This window comes from Petaurus breviceps, unplaced genomic scaffold (genome assembly GCF_028583685.1).
Source record: "Petaurus breviceps papuanus isolate PSGF00001 unplaced genomic scaffold, PetGlider_PUasm1.0 454, whole genome shotgun sequence".
NCBI classification, from domain to species: Eukaryota; Metazoa; Chordata; class Mammalia; order Diprotodontia; family Petauridae; genus Petaurus; species Petaurus breviceps.
This window is the reverse complement of record NW_027186342.1, coordinates 1-8,097: the sequence shown is the minus strand read 5'-3', so window position 1 is coordinate 8,097 and position 8,097 is coordinate 1.

The following is an 8,097-nucleotide window of genomic DNA, read 5'->3' as shown; positions in this document are numbered from 1 at the left end:
TCTCTCTCTCTGTCTCTCTCTCTCTCTGTCTCTCTCTCTCTCTCTCTCTCTCTCTCTCTCTCTCTCTCTCTCTCTCTCTCTCTCTCTCTCTCTCTCTCTCCCTCTCTCTCTCTCTCTCTCTCTCTCTCTCTCTCTCTCTCTCTCTCTCTCTCTCTCTCTCTCTCTCTCTGTCTCTCTCTCTCTCCCTCCCTCTCTCTCTCTGTCTCTCTCTCTCTCTCTGTCTCACACACACACACACACACACACACCACCACCACCAACATACATAAACATACTCATCTACATTTTTTGCTACATTCTATCATAGGAGGATAGTTCTAGAAAGGCCATCTAATCCAATCACCCCATTTTACAGATAAGATTGAGGTCTCAAGGTCACATGAAGAGTAAGCATCAAAAGTAGAATTTGAACCCAGGTCCTCCACCTTCACACCTGGTTGGAAGAGATTCTTTATCTCATCTCTTCTTCACCTCCCCCCTTTCCCTCTCCCTTCCTTTCTCTCTCCCAGTTGGATGGCACAGTGGATAGCCCTGAACCTGGAATCAATAAATTTATTGTTCATTCATCTTTCAGTAATGTCTGACTCTTCACAACCCCAGTAGTTTGCTCTTTCCTTCTTCAATTTATTTTACAAATCAAGAAACTGAGGCAAACAGGGTTAAGTGACATACCCAGGGTCACACAGTTAGTTAAGTGTCTGAGGCCAGATTTGAACTTGAAGAAATGTCTTCCTGATTCCAGACCCAGCATTCTGTCCATTGAACCACCTACCTGCAGATTTGAGTTCAAATCCATCATCAGACACTTACTAGTTGTGTGACCCTGGGCAAGTCACTTAACCTACATTTGCCTCAGTTTCCTCAACTGTCAAATGGTAAGTAATAGTAGTAATAGTAAAAGTAAAAGTAGTCATAGCTACTACTTCCCAGGGTTGTTGTGAGGCCCAAATGAGATAATAGTTGTATAGCTCTTGAATGTTTTCTATTCAACAGATAAGGAAACTGAGACTGTCAAAGAAAAACCCCAACTGCCTCCACCCAGAAATTGTCTTCCATGAATTTGGGAAGAAACTTGTGTATCAGGCTGAAGGATTCTAAAGTGCCTAGTACATAGTAAGTACATAGAAATGCTTCTTTCCTTCCTTTCTGTCCCCACCCCCTTCCAGACTCCACTGTCTCTCTCTCTCCCTTCTCCCACAGTCATTCCACACCCAATGCTTCTAAGCACCATAGAGAGCATTCAGAGGTTTTCTGCCTCTGCCAAGCCTGTGGACCTTGTGTTTCATGGGGCAGGAGTGCCACCATCTGGACATTCTCACTAAAGCAGAAAGACAAAACCAGCCTGGTCACCTGGGGCAGAGTAGAGTACTCCACTGGCTTCCTGGAAGAGAATTAGCAGCCAATCAATAAATCATCAATCATTTAATAAACATTTATTAAGCACCTACTATGTGTCAAGTAGAGTGAATTGTGGTATCAGAGAATCTCCAGGTTGAAAGAGGTCTCAGATCCCATTTACTCCAATCCAAATTCAAATAAGGATCTTTCTATCAACATCATCCACAAGTGGTCATTCAGTCTCTTTAGCAAGACCCCCATTGAGGAGAAACTCCCTACTTCCCCACCATTTCACATTAAGACAATTCTAATTATTAGTCAGTAAAATGCATACTTATGGTGGGTACTAGATACACATTAAATGTGTATTTTCCTGTCTAGGAAATGTTCTTTCTACCCTCTCATCTGCCTCCACTCCTATTTTCCCTTACAATTAGTTTTCAGGACACATGCACTTAAAAAAAGATAATGCAAACAATTCTCCCTTCCCTGCCCCCATTTCTGTTTTTATTGTTAGCAACCAATAATAATAATAGCTCACTATGTAGACATCATTCTACAGTTACAAAGTACATCATCTCATTCCGTTCTTATGACAATTCTGTTAGGTATGTGGGTCTACTGTTATTATTCCCATTAGATGAATGAGGGAACTGAAATCGTAAAAGAAATACCCATAGAGGTAAGCCCATCTGCCTCCACCTAGCTATTGTCTTCTGTGAATTTGGGAAGTGACCTGAGTATACAGTTGACCTATTCTTATACTTGAGGTTTTAGTAGGTCAGCCTGATTCAGGCCTGTCTGGTAGATAGGATTCAAGTTTGTAATAAAATGAGATACTCATAGTTCATCTAACAGTTATCAAAAGGAGGGATGCTTAGCCATAGGAAGGAAAAGATTTTCAGATTAAGGAAAGGATTTCAGATTCAGCTAAGATACAGCATTGATTTAATTATACATAGCTTTCTCTGCCTCTGTGTTCTGATCCACCGGTCAGAAACCTACAGAAAAAGTAGTTAACCCCTCATGTCTTGGCATTTTTATACCTGGGCCAGCAGTAAGCCACATCAATGACCTATTAGGGCACATTAAGCCAATCAAGTCTTGATGATGTTTTCACTATTCTTTATGGAAAATGAGCTTGGCTTGTGTAGGGTGAATGAGAGATTGAGACCAAGTACTCCAAGAAAATTTTCCTTCCCCCTATAATATTGCCCCTATGTCTTAGGTCTCTCAGGATAGAAAGGTAAAGGAAGACAGTTAACTGACTTTAGGCTTTAGATTGTCTAAAGTCAATGAGATTATGAGCAACCATCCTTTTGATAACTGTTGGATGAAATATGAGTGTCTCATTTGATTCCATACTTGAACCATACTTGTTCACCATATTTGAAACTAATTATGATCCTGAGAATGATCTTCCTATCCCTGTAAGGGAAAAATAGCCCAGCCTGCTCCTACCACATGGGAGATTCAATTCCTAGAGCAATGACACACACAAGAACCATGATAAGAGAGAATCCCAAATCCTAGGACTGTCAGATATTATGGATTCCACTGGGTTGAAAAAGGAGGAAAATTGAGATAGGCAAAGGAGTCTGAGTTCCAATACTGTATCTCCTGGTTATGATCTATGGTCTATTATCTTGAGATAGCAGCCCAGACACCTTCCCTGTCCTTATTCCTTTACATGAAATTTTACATGGACATTAATGTCCATGTACAGGTTATTCAGACATTTCCCCACATCTTCCCCCATCAGGATGAAGTTTAGGATATGACAAATGGCTCTCTTCAGGAACTTTTTTAAAACTTTTGTTTTTATATTACAAATATTTACAGATTACTCCCTTTTCTCTTTCACATAACCAAGTAAAACTAATTATACAGTGCCCTCATTTGAGAACACATGCAATATTTCACCTCTGTAACACATACTTTTTCTTTAAAAATTGATTTTTTTAAAAAAAAGTTAATAGGAAATTATTTTGAAATAAAAAATTTTAACAAGTTTTTTATTTAAATTTTTTGAAAAAAAATTATAGAAATTTATTTTCTCTCTCTCTCTCACCCATACCCCACTTTATTTAAAAAAAAAAAAGGAAAGGGGCAGCCAGGTAGCACAGCGAGTAAGAGAACTGGGATGACCTGGGATCAAATCCGGGCTCAGACACTTAGCACCCACCCAGAAACACCTGGCCATGTAACCTTGAGCAAGTTACTTAACCCCAATTGCTTAGGGGCAGCCAGGTGGCTCAGTGAGTAAGAGCACCAGCCCCAGAGTTGGGATGACCTGGGATCGAGTCCGGGCTCAGATACTTAGCACCACACCCAGAAATAACTGGCCGTGTAACCTTCAGCAAGTTACTTAACCCCAATTGCTTTTTTATAAAAAAGGAAAACAAAATTCTTGTAATAAATATAGTCAAGTAAACCATTGTCTGTATAACAAACATGCATATGTCTGATTCTGCACCCTAAATCCGACACTGCTCTGTAATGGATGGGACATTTCTTCATCCATCTTCCAGAGTCATGGATGGTCATGGCATTGATCTTCATTCTTGCAACGTTAGAGGTGCTTGCTTTCACAAACTTGCTATTATTTTACATTATTCTCCTAGTTCTGCTCATTTCATGTGTGACCAGTTTATAAAAGTCTTCATATTTGTTCATTTTTATAAGATAGAAGTTATAGTATAAATTGTTCCTCTGGTTCTGCATACTTTATTCTATATCATTGCATAGAGTTCTTTTCATGTCTTTTTGAAATCTATTCTCTCATTTCTTACTCCATCACATTCATAGAACCGCAGTTTATTTGACCATTCCTCAAATGATGAACATCCTCTTAGTTTCCACTTTTGCCACTACAAAAAGAGCTGATATAAATATTGTTGTAAATAAAGGATCTTTTCCTCTTTCTCTTGGATATGCCTAGCAGTGGTATAGTTGGGTTAAACTATAACATTTTGTGTATAATTTGAAATTCCTTTCCAGAACAGTTATACTCATTCATGGGCTAACCATCATTGTACCTATTTTCCCACAGCCCCTCCAACATTTATCATTTTTTCTTTTTTTTTTGTCATCTTCACCACTCTGACAGGTGGGAAGTGCAATCTCAAAACTGCTTTAATTTGTATTTCCCCAATAGAGGTGATCTGGAGCATTTCTTCATATGGCTATAGACAGCCTGAATTTCTTCTCTTGAAAACTGTCTTGGACCATTTATCAATTAGGCAATGGCTCTTTTCAATATAAATTTAAATAAGTTCCTTATATGTCTTAGAAATGAGACCCTTATCAGAGAAACTTGCTGCAAAGATTTCCCCCCAGTTAATTATTTCCATGTTAATCTTAGCTTTATTAGTTTGTGCAAAAACTTTTTAATTTTATATGAATAAAATCATCCAATTTATCTTCTCTGATACCCTCTAAACCTTGTTTGGTCATGAACTTTTCTCCTATCCATAGATCTGATAGGTAATATTTTCCATGTTTCTTTAATTATGATGTGACCTCTTATATTTAAATCATGTATCCTTTGGAGAGTATCTGTACATAATATGAGAGGTATTGATCTGAGTCTAATTTCTTCTACATTATTGTCCAATTTTCCCAGCAGTTTTTCTCTAACAGTGGGTACCTATCTCAGTAGCTGAGGTCTTTGTGTTTACTTTGCTCCTTTATACTCTATACCTAATCTGGTCCCCTGACCAATATCTATTTTTTAACCAGTGCCAAACTGCTTTACGCATCACTGCCTTATATATAGTATATAGTTTGAGATCTGGCACCGCTAGACCTCCTTTGTTCCCATTTCTTTTCATCATTCTCTTGAGATTCCTGACAGTTTTTCTTCCATATGTATTTTTTTATTCTATAAAGTAATCCTTTGGCTGTTTGATTGACTTATATCCCTTCTTTTAAAAAAATAATGTTTAACAAATTATGTAATCCACAATAAGTTAATATCCGAATCCTCTGAAGGAAGAGGAGAAGGGTTGGAACTGGAGAAAAGAGGACACAGACAGGGTGGAGTCTCTAGAGTTATACACAAAATTTGTCGCTGTTCTTCAGTGATTTCAGTTGTGGCCAACTCTTCATGATCCCATTTGGGGTTTTCTTGGCAAAGATACTAGAGTCATTTATCATTTTCTTCCCAAATTTATTTAACAGATGAGGAAACTGAAGCAAGCAGGGTTAAGTGACTTGCCAGCTAGTGAGTGTCTTAAGCCAGATTTGAACTCAGGAAGATGAGGTTTCCTGACTGTCAGAGGTGGCACTCTATATGCCCCGCACAAACTATAGGCTTCACAATTTTGTTATTTTTGAGTAATATTCCATTTAATATCCTAAAGTCCAGACCTTGTAAGCACCACCTCTAGAGTTCATGGGTTCAGTTGGGATTGGGATGTGGCAAGAAGGGAATTGTAGGCAGCGTGAGCATCGTCTGGTAATCACTGGGTATACATGCACGCTATCTCAGTTATGTGCCAGAAAGAGCCTGATGAGATGGACTTGGTGTCTGGAGAATGCCACCTAGTGGACAACTCAGATATTGCACTCACTACCTGAATTCCTTCCTAGATGATTAACTCCCATATGGTCATACTCTCCCAATCCCAATGATTCTGAAGCTTCGGTTGTTGGTTTTTAAGCCCCAGTTCACCATCCCCCACTTTGTTCCCTTAGTCCCATCCCCCTCAATCCAACGCCCCTCCTATCCTCTACCCCACCATGTCTGACTCTAAAGCTACTCACCTCTTTCACTGTCCTTCCTGGAATGTCTGCTCCATAAAGCAATTATTTTATCCTAAATGTTTTCCTTTCCCACTCCTTCTGTCTTCTGACTATCACTGAGACCTGGCTCCCTCTTCATTACAAAGCTTTCCTGGTCACTCTTTCTGGAACTGGTTGCACATCCTCATCCAAGGTTCCTACCAATCTTACTCTAACACCTTGCCTTGAGGGAACAAAAGACCACATGCCCAAATCACAGTGGTTTGGAAAGGGACAGATTTGTAAATAAATAAAGAATTTCCAGGTAGAAACAGGACCTCCGCACAGCTCCGGGTCCCACCACCTCCAATTCATGTAAAAGGGGACTCTAAACAAACTTTGGAACTACAGAACCTACAAAATGACACAGAGAAGCTAACCTCCTGCTGAGGACAGCCCCACAGGCTGGCAGGAATCAGCCAGCCCAGCGCTCTGGGAGCCAAGCCGAGGTTTTAGCCCCAGGGCTGACCTGACCAACCACCGGCTGGAGGGACTCTAGATCACCAGCAGCTGTGGCGGTCCAGAATTATCAACACATAGATGCTAAGGACAAAGTGAGAGGTCAGTGCAGTCTGCACTTTGGGACCCAGTAGTTGGGAGTGCAGCTGCTTTTTCCCCCAGGGCGAGAAGCCCCTGAGGGCTGCAGAGCAGCTGCTGCAGTGTGGTAGCTTCAGCTCCTGGCCTACAAGAGTGTAGGGGGACCAAGTGACCAGTCTGAGGGTTAATCAGTCTTGCTTTAACCTGCCTGGATCTGGATTGCAGTCTAGGGTGGAGGTCCTGGGGTGTGTGATCAGCTTGCCAGAGCATGTGGAGGCTTCAGAGAGGGCACCGAACTAATACCTCAGGCAGCTGAGAAAACTCCAGCATTTGGAACAAAACTCCCCTATCTGGTGGCAGAGTCCTACTGTAGCAAAAAGCCTAGGGGTCAAGTGACTGAGGGGTGACATGATCAGGCAAAGGAAGCAAACCAAGAAGAGCAATCCAACATTAGACTCCTATTTTGGGGACAAAAAGGATCAAAGCATGGAACAGGAGGAAGACAGTAAAGTCAGAACTCCTGCACCAAAAGCTTCCAAGAAAAATACAAGCTGGTTACTGGCCATAGAGGACCTTAAGAAGCAGATAAGAGGAGGAAAAATTGGGAAGAGAAATGAGAAGGATGCAAGAAAATTATGAAATGAGAGCCAACACCCTGACTGAGGAAAATAACACCTTAAAAAACAGACTAACTCAAATGGCAAAAGAGGTTCAAAAAGGCAATAAGGAGAAGAATGCCTTAAAAAGGCGAATTTGCCAGATGGAAAAAGAATCTCAAAAGCTCAATGAGGAGAATCATTCCTTCAGAATTAGATTGGAGCAAATGGAAGCTAATGACTTTTTGAGAAATCAAGATGCTGTTAAACAGATCCAAACAAATGAAAAAACAGAAGGCAATGTGAAATATCTCATGGAAAAAAACACTGACCGGAAAATAGATCCAGGAGAGATAATTTTAAAATTATTGGACTACCTGAAAGTCATGATCAAAGAAAGAACCTAGAAATCATCCTTCAAGAAATTCTCAAGGAAAACTCCCCTACTGTTTTAGAACCAGAGGGCAAAATAGAGGTTGAAAGAATCCACTGATCACCCCCTGAAAAAGATCCCAAAAAAGAAAACTTGTAAGAATATTATAGCCAGGTTCCAAAATTCCCAGATCAAGGAGAGAATATTACAAGCAGCCAGGAAGAAACAATTTGAATATTGTGGAAACATAATCAGAATAACTCAGAATCTGGCAGCTTCTACACTGAGGGATCCTTTGAATGGCTTGAAATGTGATATTTCTGAGGTCAAAGGAGCTGGGATTAAAACCAAGAATCACCTATGCAGCAAAATTGAGTATCATGTTTCAGGGGAAAATATGGTCATTCCATGAAATAAAAGACTTTCAAGCATTCTTGATGAAAAAACCAGAGTTGAATAGAAAATTTG